Source organism: Danio rerio, chromosome 4 (genome assembly GCF_049306965.1).
Source record: "Danio rerio strain Tuebingen ecotype United States chromosome 4, GRCz12tu, whole genome shotgun sequence".
Taxonomy (NCBI): domain Eukaryota; kingdom Metazoa; phylum Chordata; class Actinopteri; order Cypriniformes; family Danionidae; genus Danio; species Danio rerio.
Window position 1 is genome coordinate 61,497,459 of NC_133179.1, and position 13,400 is coordinate 61,510,858.

Here is a 13,400-nt window from a genome sequence, read left to right on the forward strand (position 1 = left end):
TATTGTTCTTCTTCTTATTAGTCCTCTTTCCACTTTGTTCTTCTCTACATAATCTGTCAGTTTTTCTCCATTACTTTCCATTTCTTCGGCTTGATCAGTCTTATTTTGTTCATCGTTTTCCACCATATTTAAAAAGTTTTTAAAACTCAGTTATTTCCATTTGTGTCCACTGTTCTTGTTCTGACGTCTGTTTTTCGTTCACATTTTTTCCTCTCTCTTCCCTTATGTTGTTTGTTTCCTCCTACATAACCCTTGTTTTTAAATCTTCTTCCTTGTTTCTTTCATGCACCTGTCCATCCTCTTGTTTTGCTCCCCCTTCTTCCTCTCCTTCCATCCAACATTCACACTTGTTTAAAAATTGTTTAAATTCTGGACATTTGACATTATTACAATTCCTTGCAAAGTGTCCCTTTTCTTCACCTTAAGATGTGCTTTTTTTGTTTTATTTTTTTTATTTAAAACATCATCACATAACATTAACATTTAAAAACTCCAGAAATTTCACAAAACAAATACATTAAAATAAACATTCTTCATAAAATAATATCCTCTTTGGGCATCTTTCACTTTAAACCATTTAAAACAACCTTGATCCGTCCTCAATGTCAGTGCCTGTGTAAACTCTTCTTTTTATTTTTGATATGGGATAAACTCCCCATCCTTCTAATTTTTCTAAAATTTCTCTGTCATCAAGATAGACTGGCAGGTGCATGAAAGAAACAACATAATCCCTGTTTTGCAGCTCTTTGATTTTAACAGTTCATTTCCTTAATCAACAGTTCATAGATCAATTCCTCACATGGTTCTTGCTTTTCCATAGTTAGTTCAAACTCTTTTCCTTGCCTTGGTCTCAAAGCCAGAATCTTCCCATGACCACACTTGTCTGTCACTGCTTTAATGATGTCCACAGCTCTTACCTCATTTACTTCTTCGGCATTCACTATTACTGTTACTTCTTTTAAATATTTTCTTCCACCAAGTTTTTCCTTTGTCCAGCTCGTTGTTTATCAACCAGTCCAATGTCGTTAACCATTCTTGTCCCTTCATCCAGTCTAGTTTCATCTGCCAAGAGAGTCTCTGCATCCTGTTTCGTTTGCCAAATAACCATCCATTTTATGCCCAGGAAAAGTGCAAAAAAAAACAACAAAAAAACACACACCCTCCAGTTAGCAAGATGCTGCTCTCAGGTGGTTTAAAAAAAAAAAAAAACTCTATTTCAGTCCACAAAAAAAAAAAAAAACACAAAACAAAAATTCTAAAATGGAGGAGACCCTTTCTCTGAACTGCAGCTGTTCACTCCCTGTATTGTTCACTAGTGTCCTCTAGTGTTCCCAGGGTGGTACGGCCATAAGCAGGCAAGAATTCTACCACTGAGCCACCAATGTTGACACATGTCTTTTCTTGCCTTTGTGGTGTGTGAGTGCTGCAAGGCTGTTACATGCAGCTGGAAGAGCAGCAACACAAAACAGCAATTGCATTGGCTAAAAACTGTACCCAGATCTCTCGCGTGGCAGGTGAGAATTCTACCACTGAACCACCAACGCTGATAAAATTATGCTGTTGCCCTAGTGGGGCGTGAGTGCTGCAAGGCTGTTAGACACAGCTAGAAGAGGAGCAACACAAAACAGGAACTGCATTGGCCGGGAATCTGACCTGGGTCACCCACATAGCAGGCAAGATTTCTACCACTAAGGGCTCTATTTTGACGGTGCATGCGCAGAGTGCAAAATGCAGGGTGCAAACGCTTTCAGGGTGTGTCAGAACGCATTTTTGATAATTTAAGGACGGGAAAATCCGCTTTGCGCCAAGGCGCATGGTCTAAAAGGGTTGAGTTAATTTTCTTAATGAGTTATAGGTGTGTTTTGAGAATAAACCAATTAGAGTCTCATCTCCCATTACCTTTAAGAGCCAGCTGCGTCGCGCCATAAGCACATTTGCTATTTACAGGACGTAAAGTAAGTCTAAGTGGAAAAACTGAGCATTTCACAAGCAAACAGTTAACAGTTTTTTTAACAGAAAACTACTGCGTGAGAATGAGAGATAAATGATCTACTTTCACTTTCGCTCTTGGATATGGAAACCTTTACGCACAGACATCAATTACTCTATAAATAATTAATTGCATTTGTTAAGCGCAAATATTAATTTCAAAACTATTTCTAAATTCAGTTCTAATTTCCAGCAAACTAAGGCCCCGTTTACACTAGTGCGTTTTAGTTTGAAAACGCATAAGTTTTGTTACGGTTACGCCATCCGTCCACACTACGCCGGAGTTCTCGAGCGCCGAAAACGGAGCTTTTTGAAAACGCTGGAGAGGCCGTTTTCATTCTAAAACGCTGCTGCTCCGTCTTAGTGTGGATGGGGAAAGACGGAGACATCTGAAAACGGAGGCGGGGCTGCAAACGTTCGCCTATCTGATTGGGGCTTTTCCTCAATATTAAGTACCCTACACACACAGTTCAGTCTTGCATCCTCTTCTTGTAAGTTAAGACTTCGCAAGTTTGATCAAGGCTGCAGTCTCCCCTTTCTCAGTTTGATATGGAAAACATACGGAGGACACGGGTAAATCTTCAAAGGGAACAGTGTACTTTATAACTTCATTCACATCACCTTGGCTACGTTGTTTCACTTTCTCAACAATAAAATGTAAACATGATTTAAGGAACTGCCTATTTTCTTTTTAATATTAGCAACTTAACAGACAGCAGAAATGTTGAGGCGTCGTGCTGCATATATGGGCGTCATCTTCACTGTGTGGATATTTATAACAAAACGGAGCCTATAACAACTGCCTCGAGGATCCTTCAATTTCAGTGAAAATACGAAACGCACCCTCTCTTTTGGTGAATATCAGTTTTAATAATCGATAATTATAAAAGTATAACATACAATAAGTTTATACATTGTAGGAAATAAAGACGAGCGATCAGTCAATGTACCTGGATTAATCATTAACTTATCTTTGCGCTTAACCAAAACATGTTACCCGTGAACAAGTAACTTAATAGATTCCAATCACCAAAGTTAGGGAATTGGCCTATGTAGTTAGATAAAGACAACAACATGTGTAGAGTTTTCATTTCTATCCGTCATCTCTATGTGCAATATGTTGTTATCATCCATCCATGAAAGAACAATCCAGATTCAACTTCTTAATATTATTTATTTGCTCGCTTTCACTACAACGCACCGCCAAAACATCAGTGCCGCGAAGAGGAAGGAAATCACATAAAAGTACTCGGAAGTAAGTTCAACATTCACAACCGGAGTCAAAATAAAAGTCCTGTTTGTTTACACTTGCGCACAATGAACTCTTGCGCATTTTTGGCATACAGCAGTAAGTAGTATAATCCAAGAAATAAATAAATAAAATACATAACAAAACATAAATTTATAGGATTAATGAGAACATAAAACTCAACACCCCCACTTGTTCTCATCATCTTAAGCCATGTAGAATGTCATCACAAAAATTTAATTCCCAAACAGAAATCCTTTGAACTTTAGAATTTTGATCTTTGAAACAGATTTTGTCAAAATATCTGCCACCATGTCTTCTGTTGGGCAATACACAATATGTATTTTTCCCTTACTGACAGCATCACGAATAAAGTGATATTTCACATCAATGTGTTTGGACCTAGATCTATTCACTGGATTTCTACTCAGTGCAATGGCCCCTTGATTATCACCATACACTGTAGTGCAAGTGTAAACACTACTGTCCATGTCATTTAGCAGTTGAGTTAGGTACATGCTTTCTTGAGTAGTGTTTGCTAGACCAACGTATTCAGCTTCGCAGGTCGACAGTGCCACTGTCGGCTGTTTCTTAGACTTCCATGAAATAGCAGGGCCTTGTTCTGTCAGGCTGAAACAGTATCCTGAAGTGCTACGCCTATCTTCTACAGAAGATGCCCAGTCAGAATCACTGAATGCTATTAGACTTAAAGTATTGTCTGTTTTCTTGTAACACAACTCGTAGTCAGCTGTACCTTTTAGGTATCTCAGAACATGTTTAGCTGCTACTAAGTCATGTGTTTTAGGCTTTGCAAGGGTTTGTGATAGTTTACTGACTATCCAGCTAATGTCTGGTCTGGTACAGGTCATTGCATAGATCAAGCTTCCAACAAGTTCACGATATTCTTTGGGGTTCTCAATTTCGTTGTTGTTTTCTTCCCTATTTATATTACACTCAACTTTTAAGTCACTTGGGGTAGCTTTTGGTTTACAGTTTGACATTCCAAACCTTTCAAGCATTTTGAGGATGTACCTTTTCTGATTCATTTTAATTGTTCCTTCTTTTTGTTCAAACTGAATCCCCAAAAAATAAGATATTTTCCCTAAATCCTTCATGTTAAATTTGGACTTCATTATTTCTTTAAAACTGTTGAGCTGATCGTCACTGCTTGCTGCAATTATCAAATCATCTACCCAGATGATCACTATGATTGTCTCATTTTCAATTTGTTTTCTATACACACAGTAATCAGAATGATTTCTCTCAAAGTTGTTTTGTTCCAAATGATCATTTAAAAGTTTGTACCAGTTTCTTCCAGACTGCTTTAGGCCATATAGGGATTTTTTTAATTTGCATACTAACTTATCTCCTTTGTCAGATGTTTCTTCAAAACCCTCTGGTTGTTCTAAGTATATGTCTTCCTCTATAGGAGCATGTAAGTATGCTGTCTTGACATCCATCTGATGAACTGAGAAATTATTCTGAGCAGCTATCTGCATTAATGCCCGTACTGAGGTGAGATTTGCTGTAGGAGCAAATGTTTCATGGTAATCTATGCCTTCAGTTTGGCTGTATCCCTTCGCAACATACCTAGCTTTGAAGATTTTTCCTGTTTCTGCATTTTCTTTAAGGGCATATACCCATCTTCCCCTTACTGTCTTTCTGCCCTCTGGTAGAGTTGTCAATTCAAATGTGTCATTTTCTTTAAGTGAGTCCATCTCTTCTTTCATAGCATGCTCCCATCCGGGAGCCTCAGGTGACATAAGGGCCTCTTTATAGGTTTGGGGGACTCCACACACTGCCCTGTAACAATAATCAACACTCACATTGGTTTCGTCATCTTTGGAGTATGTCAGATAATCTTGTAAATACTTTGGGGCTCTCTTTTCTCTATTTGAGTGGTAATGTTTTTGGCTAGTCGTGACAGTTGGAACAGTACTGTCTTTGTTGTCTTCTGTGTCTACTTTATCTGTAGTTCCATCATGTTCTGACACCTCTGTATTGTCTGTATCAATACTCTCCATGTTCTCATCTAGGACCCTGTTCTCTGTGCTTTCCTCACTTTTTGGGGTATCACCACTGTTCCCACTATCCTGTGTCCTATCTCTGTATTGTATTTCTAAGTATTCTTCATCGGTTTGTGTCTGTTGTTCAGCACTGCTCTTCCTAATGAATTTCACCAATCTATGTTTTGACACCTTTTCTGTCTGTGGATTGTATACCAGATAAGCTGGGCTATTTTTACTGTACCCCACAAATATTCCCTTCTCACATCTAGGATCCAATTTCTTATGATTATGTTTGTACGCATAGCATTCTGATCCAAAAACCCACATTTTAGAAAGGTCTGGCTTTCTTCCTGTCAACATAAAGTATGGAGTATTCCTAAATCTGTCATTATAACATCTGTTTCGGATGTGAGTTGCAGTTTGGACAGCATAAGGCCACAGAACTTTTGGTAGTCCCTTCTCTATTAGCAGACACCTTCCCATTTCAAAGATGGTTCGCCATTGTCTCTCAGCTGTACCATTTTGATGCGGAGAGTAGGGGGAAGACGTATCATGCCTTATACCCTTTTTTTCGTAAGAGTGATTGAAATGCATCGCTTGTGTATTCTGTACCATTGTCTGATCTTATGCATTTGACTCTACCGTATGGTGCACTGTCTGCAAGGAACTTCTCTGTCGCTAGAATAGTGTCACTCTTGTTCTTAAGGAAGTAAACAGACACTGCCCCTGAAAAATCATCTGTGAATGAAACTGCATACTTATATCCATCTTGAGAAGTTGGTTCAATGGGACCTGCTAAGTCAGTGTGTACCAACTCTAGGGCCTCACCAGCTTTTGTGTCAGTTTTCCTATTTCTGTTGTTGATAAACTTTCCCTCAGTACAAACATTACAGTCTAATTTGGTATTTCCTGTGATTTTCATACCCTCAACCACTTCAGGTAGTTTCAAGACATCACTAACATTACAATGTCCCATGATCTCATGCCATGTTTTAACATCACAAGTTAGACTCACTTTGTCCTTGGACATCATATCAGTAACTGATACATCAACACATTGTTTGTTGTTATTTACCGTTTTCAGATAGTATAGTCTCTCGTGCTCTTCTATGCGGAACACAGCTCCATCTTTGCTTATCAGTTCATTCTGTCCTTCCTGGAAGATCACCTTGGCCCCATCTGTTGTAGCAGCTTGAACGGAGATGATGCTCTGTGGGTATGATGGTATGAACAAGGCCTTCTTTAGAGTGATCCTGACGCATTTCCCTTCTACGTCCAGTAGTACCACCTCTGCATCGCCCCGCATCAATGCAACATTGTTCATCCTGGCTCCATCCGCTAGCTCCATATAGTGTGATTTTGGGTCGAAGCTCTTGTCAAATTTCGTGAAATTGTTTTTCTCTGTTAAGATGTGAGATGTTGCTCCACAGTCTACCATTAGTCCATTTTGTGTAATGTTGTCTGGAAGAAATGTTTGACTGACTTTGAACACAAATGTTTGTTCTTTCTCATGCTCCTCTTGTTTGTCTGCAGCCTGTTTTGCTTCATCTTTGTGACCATCTTTTCTCCGGCGGCATGTCTCATCACTGTGTGTTGAACTTCTATGGTAGTTGCACCACTTTGGTACGCCTTTTTGGAGGCAATCGCGCGCTATATGACCGCGATTTCCACATCCGTAGCAGGTCACGGATGCTATGTGTACTTTCATCACATTGTCAGATTTGGGTTTATCATCAAATTTTTCTGTCTCTTCATAGCTTCTTAGTTTGCTTTTGAACTGGATAAAAGTCAACTCTTCACTACTCTGTGTAGTATGAATAGCGAAAGGTTTGTAGGAATCTGGTAGTCCCTTTAGGATCATAGCTATTATCAGACCATCACTTATCATTTCTTTTGCGTTTCTTAGCGAAGTCACCGCTTTCTCAGCTCGGATAATGTAGTCTGTTAACGTCTCGTCAGATTCCTTCTTTAACGAAGTTAGTTCAGTGTATAGGGCGATAATTCTAGGTTTACCTTGACTAGCGTAGTGATTTCGAAGTATTTGCAGAGCTTTCCTGCCATCATCAGTCGCCTCCCGCATCACCAGTGACAAACTTTTATCATTGAGAAATTGAATTAATTCAGCGTAGCACTCCTCGTTTGTCGTCTCGTCTATATCCCCGGTAGACAGTATGGTTTCTTTTAAACCTATTATTCTCAAATGTCCAAGAAATTTTACTTCCCATAGTTCGTAGTTGTTTTCGTCTCCGTCGAAAACTAGCCTCTGCCATCTTCCTCCTGTAGCACTGGCGCGCCTGGGCCCATAACCTGTAGAGTTTTCATTTCTATCCGTCATCTCTATGTGCAATATGTTGTTATCATCCATCCATGAAAGAACAATCCAGATTCAACTTCTTAATATTATTTATTTGCTCGCTTTCACTACAACGCACCACCAAAACATCAGTGCCGCGAAGAGGAAGGAAATCACATAAAAGTACTCGGAAGTAAGTTCAACATTCACAACCGGAGTCAAAATAAAAGTCCTGTTTGTTTACACTTGCGCACAATGAACTCTTGCGCATTTTTGGCATACAGCAGTAAGTAGTATAATCCAAGAAATAAATAAATAAAATACATAACAAAACATAAATTTATAGGATTAATGAGAACATAAAACTCAACAACATGAATGAAATATCACGTTTAGCAAATATAGTGAGATTAGATCCAGCGGGAGATGCATGATGAGCAGTCCGACAAGCAGAGCTCTCATCTGGGTAGAAATGCTGGAGCGCTTGCCCGAGAGTGTGTGTGTGGTCACGTGATGTGCGTTTTCAGCGTTTTGGTGTGGACGGAGAGCTGTTCAGAAACGCTGGGAAAACGCGAGTGTGGACGCGGATCGTTTTCATTCTACAACGCCGTTTTAAAACTAAAACGCACTAGTGTAAACGGGGCCTAATAAATGAACAACAATAACGAAGTGTGTTCAAAAACCTGTGTTATATCCTAAAACACATGCTGTGCCCCATATGGTCTAAAACCTGACAGGTGGGCAAATGTAAGCTTGTTTTAATAAAGCAAAGATAAATATGGATGTAATAAATAATACTGCTAATAATAATAACATTATACATAAGCAAATTGTTATGAATGAACTGAAAAAGCCTCCCGAGATGAAGAAGACATAAAAGCAGTGATTTTTCATATTTATGTAGGCTAGAAAATAATATGTTTTGTAATATTTTAATCCTTAATATTTATATCCTATATCTATTCTTATTATATCCTATATATATCCTTAATATTAAAATTTTTTCATATGTAAAGATATTTGCCTATTGCTCTCTTGTGCATATTAAGCAGTGTGTAAGCGAGGTGCAACTCTGCACAGGAGTTTAGACCGGGTTTGTTTTGGTCTAATGAAAAATCTATTTTAGTTTCTCAAAATAGCAACGCGCCAGCAGTGCCTCAGAACACCTTCCTTTTTAGACTAGAACGCCTATGCGTGCACATATGAGCGCTAATGCATTTGCTATTTAAACAGCGTAGCGCAACGCCTCTAAACGACTCTTGTGTCAAGCTTAAACTAGCAAAATACTGTTGCGCCGCGCGTATGATAGGGCCCTAAACCATCAATGCTGAAACACGTTATCCTACCCTAGTGGGGTGTGATTGCTGCTATGCTGTTACATGCAGCTGGAAGAGTAGCAACACAGACCAGCAACTGCATTGGCTGGCAATCAGACCCAGGTCTTCCACAAGGCGGGCTAAAATTCTAGCACTGAAACACCAACGCTGGCACATATGTTCTTTTGCCCTTGTGGGGAGTCAGTGCTGCAAGGCAGTTCATGCAGCTGGAAAAGGAGCCACACAAAACAGCAACTGCACTAGACAGAAATCGAACTCATGTGTTCCGCATGGTAGGCTAGAATTCTACCACTGAACCAACAATGCAGATATACTCATGTTGCTGCCCTAGTGGGGTGTGATTGCTACAAGGCTGTTACCCAGAGCTGGAAGAGTAGCATCACAAAACAGTAATTGCATTAGCCAAGAATCAGACCTGGGTCTCCCACGTGACAGGTGAGAATTCTACCACTGAAGCACCAATGCTGATCCATGTTGTTTCGTGCCTTTGTGTTGTGTGAGAGCTAAAAGGCCGTCAACCAGAGCTGGAACAGGAGCCACACAAAACAGCAATTGTTATAGCCGGGAATCGACACCAGGCCTCCCGCGTGGCAAGTGAGAATTCTACCACTGAACCACCAATGCTGATATGCTTTTACTGCTGTCCTATTGGGGTGTGATTGCTGCAAGGCTGTTACCCAGAGCTGGAAGAGTAGCAACACAAAACAGGATTTGCATTGGCCAGAAAACAGACACGGGTCTCCCGCGTCACAAATGGGAATTTTACCACTGAACCACCAACGCTGATACGCTCATACTGCTGTCCTAGTGGGGTGTGATTGCTGCAAGGCTGTTACCCAGAGCTGAAAGAGTAGCAACACAAAACAGAAATTGCATTGGCCAGGAATCGGACCCGGGTCTCCAGCATGCGAGGCGAGAATTCTACCACTGAACCACCAATGCTGATATGCTTTGATTGCTGCCCTAGTGGGGTGTGACTGCAGCAAGGCTGTTACCCAGAGCTGGAAGAGTAGCAACACAAAACAGGAATTGCATGGGCAGGGAATCGGACCCGGATGTCCCGTGAGGCTGGCGAGAATTTTACCAGTGAACCACCAATGCTGACCTACCTTGTTCCTTGCCTTTGTGTGAGTGCTAAACGGACATCAACCAGAGCTGGAACAGGAGCCACAAAAAACCACTTCTGTATTAGTCAGGATTTAACTCCAGGTGTCCCGCGTGGCAAGCGAGAATTCTACCACTAAACCACCAATGCTGATATGCTTATATTGCTGCCCTAGTGGGGTGTGATTGCTGCAAGGCTATTACCCAGAGCTGGAAGAGTTGCCACACAAAACAGGAATTGCATTGGCCGGAAAACGGACACGGAACTCCCATGTCACAAACGGCAACTTTACCACTGAACCACCAACGCTGATATGCTCATACTGCTATTCTAGTGGGTTGTGATTGCTGCAAGGCTGTTACCCAGAGCTGGAAGAGTAGCAACACAAAACAGGATTTGCATTGGCCAGGAATCGGAGCCTGGTCTCCCGCGTGGCAGGCGACAATTCTACCAGTGAACCACCAATGCTGATATGCTCATAATGCTGTCCTAGTTGGGTGTGATTGCTGCAAGGCTGTTACCCAGAGCTGAAAGTGTAGCAACACAAAACAGGAATTGCATTGGGCGGGAATCGGACCCGGGTCTCCAGCGTGGCAGGTGAGAATTCCACCACTGAACCACCAAAGCTAACCCAAGTTGTTCTTTGCCTTTGTGTTATGTGAGTGCTAAAAATCCGTCAACCAGAGTTGTAACAGGAGCCACACAAAACAGCAATTGCATTAGCCGGGAATGGAACCCAGGTCTCCCTCATAGCAGGAAAAAATTCGACCAGTGAACCACCAGTGCTGATATGCTAATGCTGCAGCCCTAGTGGGGTGTGATTGCTGCAAGGCTGTTACTCAGAGCTGGAAGAGTAGCAATACAAAACAGGAATTGCATTGGCCAGGAAGCAGACGAGGGTCTCCCGCGTGGCAGGCGAGAATTCAACCAGTTAACCACCAATGCTGATATGCTCATACAGCTGTCCTAGTTGGGTGTGATTGCTGCAAGGCTGTTACCCAGAGCTGGAAGAGTAGCAACACAAAAAAGAAACTGCGTTTGCCAGGAATCGGTCCCGGGTCGCCTGTGTGGGAGGGGAGAATTCTACCACTAAACCACCAATGCTGATATGCTCATACTGCTGTCCTAGTGGGGTGTGATTGCTGCAAGGCTGTTACCCAGAGCTGGAAGAGTAGCAACACAAAACAGGAATTGCATTGGCCGGGAATCGGACCCGGGTCTCCCGCGTGGCAGGCGAGAATTCTATCACTGAACCACCAATGCTGATATGTTTATACTGCTGCAAGGCTGTTACCCAGAGCTGAAAGAGTAGCAACTCAAAACAGGGTTTGCATTGGCCAGAAAGCAGAACAGGGTCTCCCGCGTAGCAGGCGAGAATTCTACCACTGAACCACCAATGCTGATATGCTCAAATATCTGTCCTAGTGGGGTGTGATTGCTGCAAGGCTGTTAGCCGGAGCTGGAAGATTAACTACACAAAAAAGGAATTGCATTGGCCGGGAATCAGACCCAGGTCTCCCGTGTGGGAGGCGAGAATTCTACCACTGAACCGCCAATGCTGATATGCTTATATTGCTCTCCTAGTGGGGTTTGATTGCTGCAAGGCTGTTACCCAGAGCTGGAAGAGAAGCGACACAAAACAGGATTTGCATTGGCCGGGAATCGGACCCAGGTCTCCCGTGTGGCAGGCGAGAATTCTACGACTGAACCACCAATGCTGATATGCTCATACTTCTGTCCTAGTGGGCTGTGATTGCTGCAAGGCTGTTACCCAGAGCTTGAAGAGTAGCAACACAAAACAGGGTTTGCATTGGCCAGGAGCCGGACCAGGGTCTCCCGCGTGGCAGGCGAAAATTATACCAGTGAACCACTAAGGCTGATATGCTCTTACTGCTCTCCTAGTTGGGTGTGATTGCTGCAAGGCTGTTACCCAGAGCTGAAAGAGTAGCAACACAAAACAGGAATTGGATTGGCCAGGATTCGGCCCCGGGTCTCCCGCGTGGCAGGCGAGAATTCTACCACTGAACCACCAATGCTGATATGCTTATATAGCTGCCCTAGTGGGGTGTGACTGCTGCAAGGCTGTTACCCAGAGCTGGAAGAGTAGCAACATAAAACAGGATTTGCCTTGGCCGGGAATGGGACCTGGGTCTCCCGCGTGGCAGGCGAGAATTCTACCACTGAACCAACAATGCTGATATGCTCCTACTACTGTCCTAGTGGGGTGTGATTGCTGCAAGGCTGTTACCCAGAGCTGGAAGAGTAGCAACACAAAACAGAATTTGCATTGGCCGGGAATCGGACCCAGGTCTCCCGCGTAGCAGGCGAGAATTCTACCACTGAACCAACAATTCTGATATGCTCATACTACTTTCCTAGTGGGGTGTGATTGCTGCAAGGCTGTTACCCAGAGCTGGAAGAGTAGCAACACAAAACAGGGTTTGCATTGGCCAGGAACCGGACCAGAGTCTCCCGCGTGGCAGGCAAGAATTCTACCAGTGAACCACCAATGCTGATATGCTCGTACTGCTCTCCCAGTTGGGTGTGATTGCTGCAAGGCTGTTACCCAGAGCTGAAAGAGTAGCAACACAAAACAGGAGTTGCATTGGCCAGGATTCGGACCTGGGTCTCCCGCGTGGGAGGCAAGAATTCTACCACTGAACCACCAATGCTGATATGCATATATTGCTGCCCTAGTGGGGTGTGACTGCTGCAAGGCTGTTACCCAGAGCTGGAAGAGTAGCAACACAAAACAGAATTTGCGTTGGCCGGGAATCGGACCCGGGTCTCCCGCGTGGCAGGCGACAATTCTACCACTGAACCAACAATTCTGATATGCTCATACTACTGTCCTAGTGGGGTGTGATTGCTGCAAGGCTGTTACCCAGAGCTGGAAGAGTAGCAACACAAAACAGGGTTTGCATTGGCCAGGAACCGGACCCGGGTCTCCCGCGTGGCAGCAGAGAATTCTACCACTGAACCAACAATGCTGATATGCTCATACTACTGTCCTAGTGGGGTGTGATTGCTGCAAGGCTGGTACCCAGAGCTGGAAGAGTAGCAACACAAAACAGAATTTGCATTGGCCGGGAATCAGACCCGGGTCTCCCGCGTGGCAGGCGAGAATTCTACCACTGAATCACCTATGCTGATATGCTTATATTGCAGCCCTAGTGGGGTGTGACTGCTGCAAGACTTTTACCCAGAGCTGGAAGAGTAGCAACACAAAACCGGATTTGCATTGGCCGGGAATCGGACTCGGGTCTCCCGCGTGGCAGGCAAGAATTCTACCACTGAACCACCAATGCTGATATGCTTATACTGCAGCGCTAGTGGGGTGTGACTGCTGCAAGGCTGTTACCCAGAGCTGGAAGAGTAGTAATACAAAACAGGATTTTCATTGGCCGGGAATCGGACC

General features: G+C 43.0%; 1 long non-coding RNA gene and 3 other non-coding genes across 4 annotated transcripts in view; all 4 read right to left on the reverse strand.

Annotated features, from left to right (window-relative positions):
• LOC141381913 (uncharacterized) overlaps window positions 1-13,400 on the reverse strand; it is a 560,761-nt gene that overhangs the window by 149,735 nt on the left and 397,626 nt on the right. The window lies entirely within an intron of this gene.
• On the reverse strand, window positions 9,749-9,819 carry trnaa-cgc (transfer RNA alanine (anticodon CGC)). The gene has a single exon. It is a non-coding gene; the product is annotated as a tRNA-Ala (tRNA).
• trnag-gcc (transfer RNA glycine (anticodon GCC)) lies at window positions 11,175-11,245 on the reverse strand. Its single transcript has one exon. It is a non-coding gene; the product is annotated as a tRNA-Gly (tRNA).
• On the reverse strand, window positions 12,584-12,654 carry trnag-ccc (transfer RNA glycine (anticodon CCC)). The gene has a single exon. It is a non-coding gene; the product is annotated as a tRNA-Gly (tRNA).